This window comes from Podarcis gaigeae (assembly GCF_964106915.1).
Source record: "Podarcis gaigeae genome assembly, chromosome: 6".
NCBI lineage: Eukaryota > Metazoa > Chordata > Lepidosauria > Squamata > Lacertidae > Podarcis > Podarcis gaigeae.
The window spans coordinates 36,023,963-36,038,262 of record NC_139682.1 but is presented as its reverse complement, the minus strand read 5'-3'; the positions used below and the strand labels follow the sequence as shown (position 1 = coordinate 36,038,262).

Genomic DNA, 14,300 nt, shown 5'->3' with positions numbered 1-14,300 from the left:
TCACAATCGTCTGTGCCTCTGCTGTGGCCTCATCTACTGGCAGCTGTTGATATGCTTGGGCCAAGTCCAGCTTGCCAAAAATTTTCGACCCAGCCAGGGTAGCAAGGACATGGCTGACCACTGGCACTGGGTATGCATGGGCCGTGAGGGCCTTGTTTATAGTACATTTGTAGTCTGCGCAGATGCGGACCGAACCATTAGGCTTGACGGGTGTGACGATTGGGGTTTCCCAGGGGGCATTAGGCACCGGCTCCAGCACTCCTTGCTCCACTAGCCGGTCCAATTCCTCGTCTATACGTGGTTTCAGGGCGAACGGGACCCGGCGGGCCTTGAGCCTGACTGGTCGTACTGCGGGGTCAAGCTGTAGAGCAATGGGGGGGCCCGTATACTGTCCCAATTTCCCATCGAAAACCCCTGGAAATTCCTTGCATATAGCGTCCACATCCACTTGTAAGGTAGTGTGGTTCACTCCGGTGATGGCTAGTCCCAGTGGTCCAAACCATGCCAATCCCAGTAAGCTAATGTAGGGGCCCTTGACCACAAGCAAGTCCAGTTGCCGCGTCCGCCCTCGGTATTGCACCCTGAAGGTCCCCACCCCCATTGTGGGGACCTTACGTTTCTGGAAGTCCCGGAGGGTGAATGGGGCCGGCCTGAGTTTGGGACCCCCAGTAGGACACAGTTTCCTTAAGGTCCTTGCCGAGATTATGGATAGATTTGAACCCGTGTCAAGCTCCATGCGGCATGGGGCCCCCTCTATCCGTACCTCTACATAAATTTTCTCTATGTTGGGGTAGGGCAACTGGTATACCTGGAAGTCCGTGAGCTCCGTCGAGTTGCCTTGGTGCGTTGGGCCCCGGGACCTGGGGCTCTTGGATTGGTCATCTGATGCCTGGCGTCGGGTGGGCCGAGCCCGACACACCCGGGCGATGTGTCCCAATTTTCTGCACTGCCTGCACTCTGCATTGCGGAAACGGCAGGTCCTCCTCTCGTGAGTTTCCCCGCAGCTTGCGCAGTTCCCTCCTTCTCGTCGAGGCAGCTGTGGTATGTGGGCTGCTTGAGTGCGCTGCTGTACTCGGTGCACCTCCTCCCTGTCAGATCCTGAGTCGTCAGTGAGGTCTTCGTGGTGGACCCTCGGTTGGGATGGCAGGCTCGGCCGTGCCTCTTGCATCGACCTCTTGGCAGCTTCCGTTGCCAGGGCCTCCTCCAGAGCGACCTGGAACGTTAGGTCCTTCTTAGCGTAGAGTCGTTGTTGCAGTTTCTCATCCCTCAGGCCACCGACGAGGCAGTCACGAAGCATGTTCTCCAGCTCTGAGAAGTTGCAGAACCGGGCGGCTTGGCGGAGAGAGGTCACAAACCCAGTTATGGTTTCCCCAGGGGCTTGCCGCTTTGCATAGAAGGCATTTCGACGAGCCACCACTGAGGGTTGCGGCGAAAAGTGCCCCTTCAGCTGTTCCATTATTGTTTTGTATGGAACAGTAGCGACGTCTTCAGGCGCAAGGAGAGCCCGGGCGATTTCAAACGTCTCCTCTCCGCAGACGCTGAAGAATATCGCCCTCTTCTTGGCGTCTTCTTCATCGGTGACCCCTTTGGCTTCTAGGAGGAAGGTGAAACGGGAGGCGTACGCTTCCCAGTCTCCCGTTGCTGGGTTGAACGGCGAGAAGCTGCTGTCGGTTGCCATTCTGAGTTCCTTGTGTCCCGGAGCTGAAGCCTGGATACACGGTGCGAGGCAGCGGTGCGGCAGGTGGCGGTGCTGCGGTGCTGTGTGTGGCAGTCAGCTCAGCGGGATCCCATCCTCGTCGCCAGTGAAATATACTCAGAGTCGCAAAGTGATTTCATGCTCTTTATTCAGCTCATAGTGGTGAGGAGGAATGAATGAATGTCCCCTCAAGGTATCTGCTTTATATACATTATTTACACAATGGGCTGCACATGATTGGCTAATTCCGGAATTCTACTGTAAGCCAATCAGGTTGTGGATTCACTTAAATCTGGAGCATGATTGGGTGGTTCCTGCCAACCAATCATACTGCTGCATTGTTCTAGGACCAATCCGACTGCTGCATTCTGAATCCTATTGTTCTAGGACCAATCAGACTGCTGCCTTTTGGATCCTATTGTTCTAGGACCAATCAGACTGCTGCAGTTTGGATCCTATTCGACTCAGTACATAACAATTATAAAAAGAAACTTTCTCCTTTGTCTTGGCCACTGCATAGACTTCTAAACAGGCTTAGAAATTTTGCATTGAGAAAAGGATTTTAAACAAGCAATTTCAGAAGCAACACAGAAAATCCATGAATGAAAAAAGACCTCTGCTCATGGAGCTGAAGGAAGTAAATGAGAAAGCACCAAACAAGGCATCTCTTCAGAGCAGGCACAAAATACATAGGAACATGCTCAAGAGGTAAACTTTGCTGATTCAGTAAACGGATTGTAGAGCTGGAGCCAACAGTGACACACAGCAGACCAAGCCAAGCCAGGAGACCCAAGACAACAACAAAAACCTGCAGGTAATGGAAGCTGCATGCACTGAGCACTCCAAGTTAGAACAAGGAAGGAAAAGAAGAAAAGAACTGGGTATCGAACTGCAATCTAGGATTTCAGATACAGTCAGCAGGAAGCTTGACAAACTGGCTCAGACAAGAAAAGCAACAGACACAGAAGACTACGCTTCACATCTTCCACAGCTTTTATATCGATCTCAGCTTCCTGACATCTGATCCAGATGATGAGATTTTTGGCAAAGCAAGCAACTGTACATTTGTAAATGGGCAGAAAATGCTGCCCGATACACAAAAAGATAAAAGTCTGTGGCCCTTGTTTGCATGGGTATTTGTTCCAACAAAAATCAAAGGGGACTGTGTATATATTGTTCAGTCCGATTTTGTGGGAGAAAAGTCCCATTGAACACAATGGAGTTTATTTCCGAGTAGCCATGTACAAGACTGCAACACATCAATTCCCACACAGAACATGTATCATTCTCCTTTTAGCTTTTCCTTTTTTAGTGTTTCCTTACATTTGAACTACTCAGCCCAACTTCAAATGCAAGTTCAGCAGAAACGCTCTTAGTTTCTGTACAAATCAACAAAGGTTTCTCTTGGGAACCTAGGGTGAGATGCCCATGTAGAGAATGTTGCCCCAAGTGCCGGTCACCACACAGAAGCAGCTTAAGGTCCAAATGCCACTCCCCCTCTCCTGCCAAGCCCGGCTGCTCATAGGAGCCAACTCCTAGATGCTGAGGGGTCTTCATCCCCAATAAAATAATGGAGGTGCCCCCCAAAGCTCATGGGAATTGCCATTCACACAATGTGTGTGCACTGTGTCATGTGATTGATTATGTGGGGTGGGGCTTACCTGGACCCTCCAATATTTTATTCTGGTTGGCACCCCTGCAGCTGCTTAAAACTCCTCTCCTCTCCACTCCCCTACCAAACTGAAGAATGTGAGACAATAAACCAGTTCAACTGGAAAAAGAGAAACTAAGGGCATCTGCAAGGGACAATAAGTGGATAGAAAAGGGGGGAGACACCCACTGATTCTCCCTACCATCACCATTACATCAGCAAACACAGGTTCAGGAAACATGCTCTTCCTGCGGCAATAGGCAATTCCATCATGACATGACAGATGGAAGAGACATTTTGAAAGTTATCAAGTGACATTTTGGAGATCAATCTAAAGTTATCTGAGCAGACAGTTTTTGAACATGGTTGACATATCACAACCTATGGAAGTTGTATATATTTTGTTTCATTGTCCTCCGCGAGCCTTAGTAAAGTCTGTAGCTTTTAAGCCATTCACATTGTAAAATGATGCAATAAAATTCATTCCCATTAAAGTGCCACATCTTTTCTTCAGGCAAGGGCGAAACCTAGCTTTTTTCACCCAGGTCAAATACCCAGTTTGGCACACTCCCTGTCCCCATGCACACTTGTGTACACACGCACACAGGCTGGGAGCCTCAATACCCCTGGAGACCACCCAGGGCAAAAAACCTGGCTACCCCCCCCCCCCAGCTACAGCTCTGCTTCAGGTATCAGGTGTATGCCTGTGCTAGCTTAGGAAACACACTGAGAAGCCTGGAGCAGATCAACCATCATTGGGTCAAGTGAACCAGATAGGTCTATCCTTTAAAAATTTGTGCTGCCAAATTCCATTTAGCAGAATCAAACACAAAACTCCTCGCCTCCTGTTGCAAAACACCAAGCAGCGCACGTGATGTTGAAGCCCAAGCAACAAAGTGGAGAAGTTTATGCTTTGTTCATCTTCATGTTATAAAGTTTATTTTAGCACACATCAAGAGAAACAAAGACACTTCCTGAACACGAACATTTCCTTTCTACCATTTATAGCACATGGGGCATAAAGAATGAACTGGGAAATATATTCGGACATGAGCTTTCAAACAAGTACAAAACTGACAAGCCTGTTCTTTATCAAAGCCCATAAAGTTTGAGATGCAGCCTTGTAAAAGGTGATGCACTTACTGGGACTGAAAACCCTTCCTGTTACGGCAGTTCTTGGGACTACTCAGTCTGTCATTTCTGGCAAGGAAAAAGCAGAAAACAGAGGAAGCAAGTGCCCTCTACCCCATAAAAACCTCTGTTTTGAAATAATCTGAATGCATCTCATAAATGTCTGGAAACTGAGGAACACCTTTTGCTCAATTAAAACCAAGAAGCACACTTCACTCTCACACCCCCAAAGATTTACTTTTAGAAAATATAACAATACTTCTGATTCCATGACATACAGAGCAAGGTCTAGCCACTCAGCATCACTTCCCTGCCTGAGAGGATTTTGGTGGGAGCTACTGTGTGCTATAACACCAGGGCAAAGCGAGGAGGAGGGCAGGAAATACTGCCATGTGATTTCTGCTCCTCATCAGATCTGAATGTGTTGTTATTGTAAGAATCTCTTGTAATATGCTTTGAGAGCCTGTCGTTTGTTATCAGCATTCTAAACAAAAACATATAGGATTTGCCTGTGCTCTAAAGAGCCCAATATCCTATGCTCCTGTATGTGTAACTAGTCGCAGGGGCGAAAATAGGCTTTATTTCACCCAGGACAAAGACCCATTTTGGCATCACCCATGCACATTTGCACACACACACACACAGCCTGGAAGCCTCAGTGGCACCCCTCTGGAGGCTGCACTTGGGGCAAAACACCTGGCAGCCCCCCCCCCCAGCTACGGCTCTAACCTGTCACCTTTTTTCACAATAAACTGGGGCAAAGGGCAATTTAAAGTACTGTATAGTAAAGGCAGGTAGGAGAGGATGCTGAACCCTTCACCGCCATGCCCTTTTTGAAAAACAATTTCACCCCAAAAATGAGGGAAGGAGACATGGAATTTGGGCAAGGAAAGTGTCCTGTTCCTCTCTTTCTTGGGCTAGACTTTAACACACCCACCCCCATGAAGGAAAATCCACACAACCCACATTCTGGTGCACAGCTTGCTCCTGACATGAAGGTGCAAGAGACAGGCTGCTGTGCTGCAGCAGCAGCAGCAGTGATAGGATTAACCATCACATGCAATGCAGCAGAATTACTCACCCAACTAGCAAAAACCAAACAGAAGCAGAAAAGACCAGAGATCAGCAATTCATGCATAGATGCATCTGGCATCTCCTCTCTCCTGAGCTAGTTTCTCCAGGATCTCAATTTATTTATATATTAGCTCCCGGTGCACAGACAATTCTTACAACTACACAAGTGTGCCATGGCACACAATTCAGAACTACAGTAGTGATCTAAGGGAACTGGGATTTAAGGGCCGAGCTAGTCATTTGGCAGGACAGCTGGCCCTGGGAATCTAAGTCTTTCTCTCACCTAAGAACTGGCAGAAAGAGAAAATGAGATTTTGAGAGAAGGCGGCTATTTAATCTCCAACAACTGTGCAACAGTCTGCCTTGGGAAGTGGTGGGATTCACTGGTGGTGAGGCTGGTGAGCCACCTGTCAGGGATTTGTAATGCCCTGCATTACAGATCCTGCATCAAACGGGAGGTTGGGCTAGATGACCACCAGCAGACTCTTTCCAACTTTAAGATTCAAACCTTTTCCTGCATCCCACTTCACCTTACTCCCTGGGAGATGCATCAACTGAAGAATTGTTCAGGTGCAGAAAATGTTAAGGATCCCTTCGCTGCTTCCAAATCAGCCTTTATCCACTCTAAGGGCTCAACAACACTTCTGCTTGTCCTGTGCCTAGAAAGAATGGGGCGGAGACGTTTTCTGTTTGCCCTGGTGCTTTTCCCAGGAAAGCCCACTCTTTAACATTGAATCAGATCAAGCATCACTCCATGGAAAATTCCACTGGATTCAGTGAAAAAGATTGGGTTTTCCCAGGAGAAACTGGCAGGACAAGCTGGAGCTCCAAATTGCACTCTTTTCTCTAGCTGTGGCCCCCAAGTACATCTTTTGCTGTGGCTAACAGAAAAGCAGCAGTGGGAGGGAGAGGAGAGGAAAAGCGATAGGTTGGAGGGAAAGAGCAAGCACCTACCCTTTTCAGGCTTTTAGTAGAGAGACAGGACCCCAGCCATAGGCCTCTACCAAATGTTTAAGTTGGCCCTACTATGGTTTGAATGTGTCTTGACCAACACATTACCATGCTGGGCTGAGTTTATGAATTTTGTTTGTTTGTTTGTGTTAAGAATTCTCGATTCTCATCTGCGCATCCACAAAAGATTATTATTACCCCTTACGGAAAGGAGGTTTAAAACATGAATCAGCAGAGGAAGAGGGATGGATCACAGTATTCACGAAACTTTGCATGTTTTGCCCAAGGTATAAGCCTGAAAGGACATGTGTTAGTAAGTCACATGTGCCCCACAGTTCTGAATTCAGATTTACAGTGCAGGAACCTTGTCAAATGTCACAACAAAGCTGGAGACAAAGTTAACTTTTCAGAGCAGCCAAACTAGTCAGATTGCTTTGAGTAAGCATTTGTTTTGTTGTATCCTATACTTTACTTTTTAGAAATAATTTTTTTTGTAGCAGGCCAAGCTACAGCAAGTTAAACAAACACACACTCAGATGAACGCTCTCTTTTTTCCTCCCAGATTTACACTCCAGTCAAGATTATGGAATAATTTCTCTTTCAATGAAGACAATGCCCACATTCATTCATTTTGGCAAGGCGGCGATGCTACTGAGTATTTCACTTGTCGCCTGAGCTTCACATAAATAGATCTGAATGTCAGATCCAGAAAACAATGAATTCCTCCCTCCCCAGGTTTGCAATGGTTTTTATCTTTCTAGATCCAGTCCTCTGTTGAGATGTGATGAAATCTTTGGAAAGAAGGGTTGCCTCTGTTGCGATATCTGTGTGACTAAATGCAGTCTAAGCTCTGTTAACCCATGCAAGCTTGACACTGACCACTGGACTGCAATGATAGACACCTCCCTATGAACAAGCTGAAGGGATTGCTGTACAGGATGCAAGAGGACACACTGCTGTGGGTGGGTGGGAAGAAAAGTTGAGAGACTTAATTTAGCCTTCAAAATAGTGATTCCTCCAAGATTCAGATAAGCAAACTGCTATTTTGGGAAACATTGGTCATATCCACATCATACATTTAAAGCACACTCTTATTTAGCAATCACGGTCTCCTTGCAATAGCCGTAGGAACTGTAGTTTGTTAAGTCACAGACCTACAATTTCCAGCAACCTTAACAAAATAAAGTTACCTGGATTATCCAACTGTTAAAGTGCTATAACAGCATTTTCAATGTATCATGGGGATCTGATCACTGGGCTTAAATGCACACACACACACACACACACACACACAACCAAGGAACATGCAAAAACCCCTCAATTTTCTGATTCCACTCAGGAGATATATGATCTGCATTTCAAATGAACACACACAAGTCCTAGAAGTGAACTTGGCAATTTATTTAAAATGTATCTCTCCCACTTAAAGCAAATGCATAATTCTGAGTTTCAAGTGGAGTGCTTTACTGTTATTGGCCTGACAGTCATTCAATATTTGCCCAATATCGTGTTTCTTTAAATTTCTCTACAACAAGAAGCAACAATATTTGGTTTGCAACAGTCAAATTGAAAACCTTTTAGGAAAGGAACACTCTTAATTCTGCACTTCCCCAAATTTCAATGCAGATTCATTAGGTAAGTATAGAAAGTTGTGTTCAATGATGCTTCCACAACAGGTAGAATAGTCATGCTTTGTCAATACACTTTTTATGGAGAGATAGTTTCCACCTAACACTAAGCCAAAGCATGGCAAAGCACAAATCTAAGGGTTCCTTGAGAGAACACAGTCACTCCTTCTCTATTCCCTCTGCTGCTGAGAGTTATGATTCGGATTAGCATGCCATCCAAACCTGGGATCATGGTTTGTTTCCTTCAGACAAACAGAGCTGTATACCCAAGAATAAACCTTGGTTACAGCTCATGGTTTGTCTGTATCATGGGTAGGCAAACTAAGGCCCATGGGCCGGATCAGGTCCAATTGCCTTCTGGATCCGGCCCACAGATGGTCCGGGAATCGCTGCGTGGATTGCCAGTGAACGCGTTCTCCCTCTCTCTCTCCCTCACACAGTGGGAGTGGCGGCATCTCCTCCCTCCACCTGGCTTCTCCCCGCCCTGCCTAGAGGAGGAAGGGGGCTGGGCTTTGTTGGTGCCAGCAGCAGCAGCGCCATTTTAAGCAGCCCCTCTCCGGAGCCCTTTCGCGCACTGCTCATCAGACGCCAACGCCAGCTCCTGTCGCTCGCAAGACACAGGTAAGCAGCCACCGGGGCTCGTGGTGCTCTTGCATCATCCCCCCCCCCCCGAAAAAAATACAGCCCGGCCCCCCACAAGGTCTGAGGGACAGTGGACCGGCCCCCTGTTAAAAAGGTTTGCTGACCCCTGGTCTATATGTTTCCAGGGAACCATAGGACTGGGCCCTAAATCAATTTTTTCTTTTGCATTAAAATACCTCTGTCTTAAAAAAAAGTTAAAAGGTTCATGCAGAAGCACTTAAAGCAAATAAGCCCTTCAGTCAGTGCTATTTTAGCACCATGCTATTTTTTCCCTTTTGCAAATATTTTAGAGTACCTTTAAAACAATTCAAAGAAAGCACACAATGACAATGCCTAAATAAAAAGTGCTTTAGCACAAATTAAAATTGATTCAATTTTTTTTAAAAGCATGCTCAGAGTTGCTGCTTCCCTACTCAAACTGTTATGTCACACGCACTCATACAGATGGAACATAGTGGGATGCACACACACAAAGTGTTATCCTCCGTATTCCCTGAAGCATAGAAAGTTAACAATTACACATAGAGCAATGATTGGGAAGCACAAAGTTCTGCCAGTTTGGAAGCAGCTTCAATAAAGAGCTTTCTAATCTCTCTTTCGCAGTACAATCCCCCAGAAGTGAATAGAAGTTGAACAAGAATTTATTTATGCAGTTCAAAGTAGTTTCAATAGTGCTTGCCCAGCAAAACTTCCCTGGTGGTTTGCATGTCCAAAGTCTGCTGGCAAGGATGGCCCATAGTTTAAAAAACGATTGGAACCCCTTTTTGAAGCTACATACAAGATGCTTCTTCACACAGTGAAAATAAGACTCATCTATAATATTCAAACAGAGAAAATTATAGACTTAGACTTAAACAAGTTACCTATTTAATGGTGTTTTATGTGTGTGTGTATATATATATATATATATATATATATATATATATATATATATTCCTTACTCCAGAGTGCAAAGCTGTCTTTTATCCATTAACTAACAGATATGCTGGAATCCCACAGACACAAAAGCATCTGCCAGTCACAAATATCCCTGTGAAGCAACCTGACAATGCTACTGCCATTTTCAGTGGGTGTTTTCTGAAAGGCTGGGGCAGGATTTAGGGAGCCTGGTTTGCAATGAAAGGACTTGGCTGCCAAATTCCAAGGAGAGGGAGGGAGGATGGGGGGAGAGAGAGAGACACACACACACATACAGAGAGAGAGGCACTGTTCAGTCATGGTTCTGGAATGCTTTCTTGCTCCTAAGCTATTAGCACAACCTCCTTCCCACCCCAATATAAATGTCCGAAAGTGAGCTAAGCAAGCATTTAAAGGACACAGGGAATCACTGTCCATATCACATGGCAAGCCAGTTTCACAGGAATCCTCAAACAAGGAAATGCAACAGCCACACAGAAAGGTATGCAGCAAACAGGGAATGAGGAGCAGGGGTGAAAAAGAAATAATCACAGTGCCTGTTTGGTTCAAACCAAATTCTCCATACAGTATATGAATATGCTGTTCCCATTAAGCACCCTTTAAAAAACCATCCATTGGTGAGTATATATTAACACAAAAAGCAGGAAGCAGTTAGAAAATGTGCTACTTTTCTTCCCTCACACACTGTTCACTTTTTTTTTTTTTTGCTTATCAGAGCTCCCACCCATCCTCAGTTACTCACTAGCAGTTGTGCTTTTCCAGCTTCCTCCCAACAGATTCAACCCATCCCAATTCCTGTCCAAATCAGTGAAGAGAAAGTCTTCACCTACTGAACACAAGGAAAGACGAACATTTTAAAACAACATTCTGGGAACATGACAAAATAATGGAATTAAAATGGCAACCAATCAAATGGAATTATTAATCAGAGCCAGGGTTCAACACCTTAATCTGTTTCGTAGTAACAAAAAACAAAAAAAGAGTGCTTTACAGCATGCAAAGATTAATGTGACTTACTGACAAGGAAAAGGTATTTAGGCTTCACTTTCAAGGCCAGAGCAGAGAACAGCTCCCAGTTAGGCTCACCTTGCCTTTAGAGATCAAAAAATAACTTCACAATTTTTGCCTTATACTTAGCAAGTGAGGTGAGGCGAGGTAGTACAAGCAGAGCCTTTTCTGGGGTGGCCCCTATATGGCTCAATGGTCTCCAGTCAGAGACTCGTGTTGCTTTCCATTGCTTTTGAAAGTAGGCTTTCTAATGAAGAAGCCTTTTTACTCCTCCAGGCATTTAGGGATGGGGGTGGCACACAAGGTGTTCAGTCCATCTCACCACTGTTTTTAAGATTCTGTGGGAATCAGAAATGTCTTTCATCTGTTAAAGTTACTTTCAAATAAATTGCATCTGCACTGCACATGCCTAGGTCACTTCACACCTTCCAACCCACAAAGGAAAAAAATCCCAGCAGCTGCCCCCAGTTCTCTCCATTGCTCACTGGATCCTGTACACTGAAACTGCATGTGCCCTCCTCCCCCATGCAAATGACACAGTATCACACCCACGTGCATTCAGATCCTGCATTAACCTGAAATAACTAGGCAACCCTCACTTGCTCCACTCCACCTCTGCTAACCACCCTGATAGCAAATACCACGGCAGAGTTTTCAAGGATGACTAAGGCTACAAGGCTAGCCGCGGTTACTAAGGAGTAAGTCTCATCGAACTCAGTGGGACTTGCTCGCGACGACGACGCTCTCCCACGCACTCACGTGAAACGAAACCCCATTCAACAGAGGGGTCTACTTTTGAGTAAGCATGCCCAACGATTTGGGTTGGGTTCCTTCCAAGGGCTGACTTGAACCTGCCCCATGTACAGATATGGAGAGATGCATACCGCACTCCCCAAACCTGCTACCCCACCCTGCTTTCTTACGCGCGCCCCTCTCGCTTCCTCCAGCCTCGCCAACTCCTACCATGCATTTCCCCCTCAGCTCCACTCCTATTCAAGCCAGGCTACTTTAGGGTCACGCTCAGTCACCTAGGAGAAAGGCACTCCGGGCCGGGCCGCCCAACCGATCCCGATCTTCCAACCTCGCCTTGCCAGCTACCTTCAAGCGGAGTCGGGCTCCGGCCGCCGCGCTCCCTGGCCTCTCGGTCCGTCCTGACTAAGCGCCAACCTTCGGGGAGCGGAGAGGCGGGACCGGGCTCGCTTGGTGGGGCTGACACAGCCGCTGAGGCCGCCTCCCGGCCCGCCTCGGGGAGGGGCCGCCGGGAGAGGGTCGCGCCGCCCGGGGCCGCGTCTGGGCGCCTTCTCGAGGAGTCGCTGTTGCGAGAGCATCAGGGCGCGCGGAAGCTCGGCTCCTCTGAGCATACGCAGAGCGCGCTTCCCCACCCCATGATCTCTAGAGTAATAGCGGACTCGAGAGGGGACGTGGATCCCAAGCGGGTGGGGGGGGGGGGCTCGGCGCGACGCTTCTTGGAGAGAAGTGAACCATTGCTGGCGGGAGAGCCGCACCAAGGCTTCAGTTCCGCAGCTGGTGAGAAGTCCCTGGGAGCCGCGCATGGGCGTAGCCAGGATTTATTGGGGGGGGGGGGAGGCAGAACTGAGTTATCTGCAATGCCATTGGTCAGTTATGTATTTTTATTTATAGACTTGATTAGGGGGGGCAGCTGCCCCCCCCGGCTACGCCCATGGAAGCCCAGTTCCCGCCGGATGGTGGTTTTGCTCCCCCAGTGGACGTGGGAGGCGCGGCGCACATGCTTCGGGAGGCCAAGCCACGGCTGAGTCAGCGTTTGGGCACATGATGGGAGGGAGGCGTGTGGGTAGGTCAGGGCCCGGGGTGAGGGGTGGGGAGGACACCGCTAGGAGCCCTGCACGAGCAGCAACGGATGGACAGAAGAGCGTGTGGGTTGGAGTAAGCGAGAGACGTCTACAGCAGGGGCAGCTGACCGGTGTGAAAAAAGTGGTTTGTTTCGAACATTTCTATAATGCACTGCTTCAAAAAACAAAAACACCTTGGAGCAGTGTGCAATATAAAAGTTAACACTACCATGAAAACAAAAATGCAGCCAAAAAACTCTTCTATAAAAAGCATATAAAAACCAGAATTCATTAAGATAAACACAGTCTGGTCTTATGGGTCAGGGAAAGCCTGGACAATATGATGGGTCTTTCTCTGAAGTGGCTGGTTTTTGCTTCTTTGTGTATGCAGAGAAAAGGGCGTTCCACAGCAGAGGAGCAACAACAGAAGTTTTGGGTCACCGCCCTATGGCAGTGTAGGTTGCCGTGGAAGGTGATCTAAATCAGCCTCAACCGGGTGGCCTTTGGATGTTTCAAACTACCAACTCCCATCAGACCCAGTCACTGAGGGGAGCTGTAGTCCCAAATGTCCAGAGGGCACCAGGTTGAGGAAGACTTGATACAAATTATCTTCTAGGTCTGTATAAAGGGCTGGTGGACTTTCAGGTAACCTTGTCCTGAGTTGTTTAGGGATGATCTTGGAACATGGGCTGGCAGCTGATTGCCAGAATGATTAAGGCTTCACTGGAGTTCAGGCAAAAGGGCCAAGAGCGGGGGAAAGACATCAAGTCTGGTAACTGTGGGACCTGGGTGCATGGTGATGTCTTTTATTTTATTTTATTTTATTTCAAAAAAATTATTAATTTCCCATAAAAAAATTTAAACAGACAAACAAACAAACAAACATCTCAATTGTAATTAAACCAATCTTAATAACATTGTTGAATGACTTCCTCATATCCCCCTGGTTGAATTTCAGTGTATATCATTTTAACAGTTTTCCAAAACCTAAATTCTTAAAATTTTTAACTTAATCCCTTAATATCTTTCTTTCTTTACAATTCAACTTTAAGCATATTGATTCATCACCTTACATATTTAAATCCTAAGCCTATCTGGTATTTGCAAGCTTTTCCAATTAAATTAATTTAACGTATTTTCTTCCATTCTTCTTGGTAATCCCCCTCCTTCTGGTTGCGAACTCTTCCAGTCAGGTCGGCTAGCTCTGAAAAGTCCATCATCTTCATCTGCCAATCTTCCACTGTTGGTACTTCTTGTGTTTTCCAATTCTAGCTAATAAAATTCGAGCAGCAGTTGTGGCATACAAAAATAATTTAACATCTTTCTTGGGCCGTTCCAGACCTGTTATTCCAAGAAAAAAGGCCTCTGGTTTCTTAATGAATGTATATTTCAACATTTTTTTCAATTCATTATAAATCTTTTCCCAGAAGTCTTTCACATGATGATGTCTTTTAAATACTTCCACTGTGCCTGTTTGCACACACAAGGAACTCTCGCTAAATCCCCTGTGGCTGAGGATGATGGGTCCAAAACATCTGGAGGAAACCAAGTTGGCCAACCTGTTCTAATCCAGGGATGGTCCTCCAGATGTTGCTGGACTCCACTTCCTATCAGCCCCAGCAGCCATGGCCAATTATAGGTTAGGGATTAGGGGAGTTGAAGTGCAACAACATTTGGAGGGCCAGAGGCCTCCCTCACCTCCGTGTTCAAATCCCATATGCGTTCATCTAATTCACCTCACAGCTGTTGGGTTTATTGGCTACATCAAAGTTTACTGAACACCAAACAAC

General features: G+C 46.5%; 1 protein-coding gene across 2 annotated transcripts in view; it reads right to left on the bottom strand.

The window, feature by feature from the left end:
• Positions 1 to 11,988, bottom strand: part of RHOC (ras homolog family member C) — a 34,901-nt gene extending 22,913 nt beyond the window's left edge. Inside the window, exon 1 of one of the 2 annotated variants that reach the window (XM_083745447.1) lies at positions 11,798 to 11,988. The gene's annotated coding sequence lies outside the window, so the exon portion shown is untranslated. Of the gene's footprint in view, positions 1 to 11,727 lie in introns of both variants that reach the window. The other variant, XM_083745448.1, reaches the window with a different exon arrangement.
• Positions 11,989 to 14,300: the final 2,312 nt, after the last annotated feature.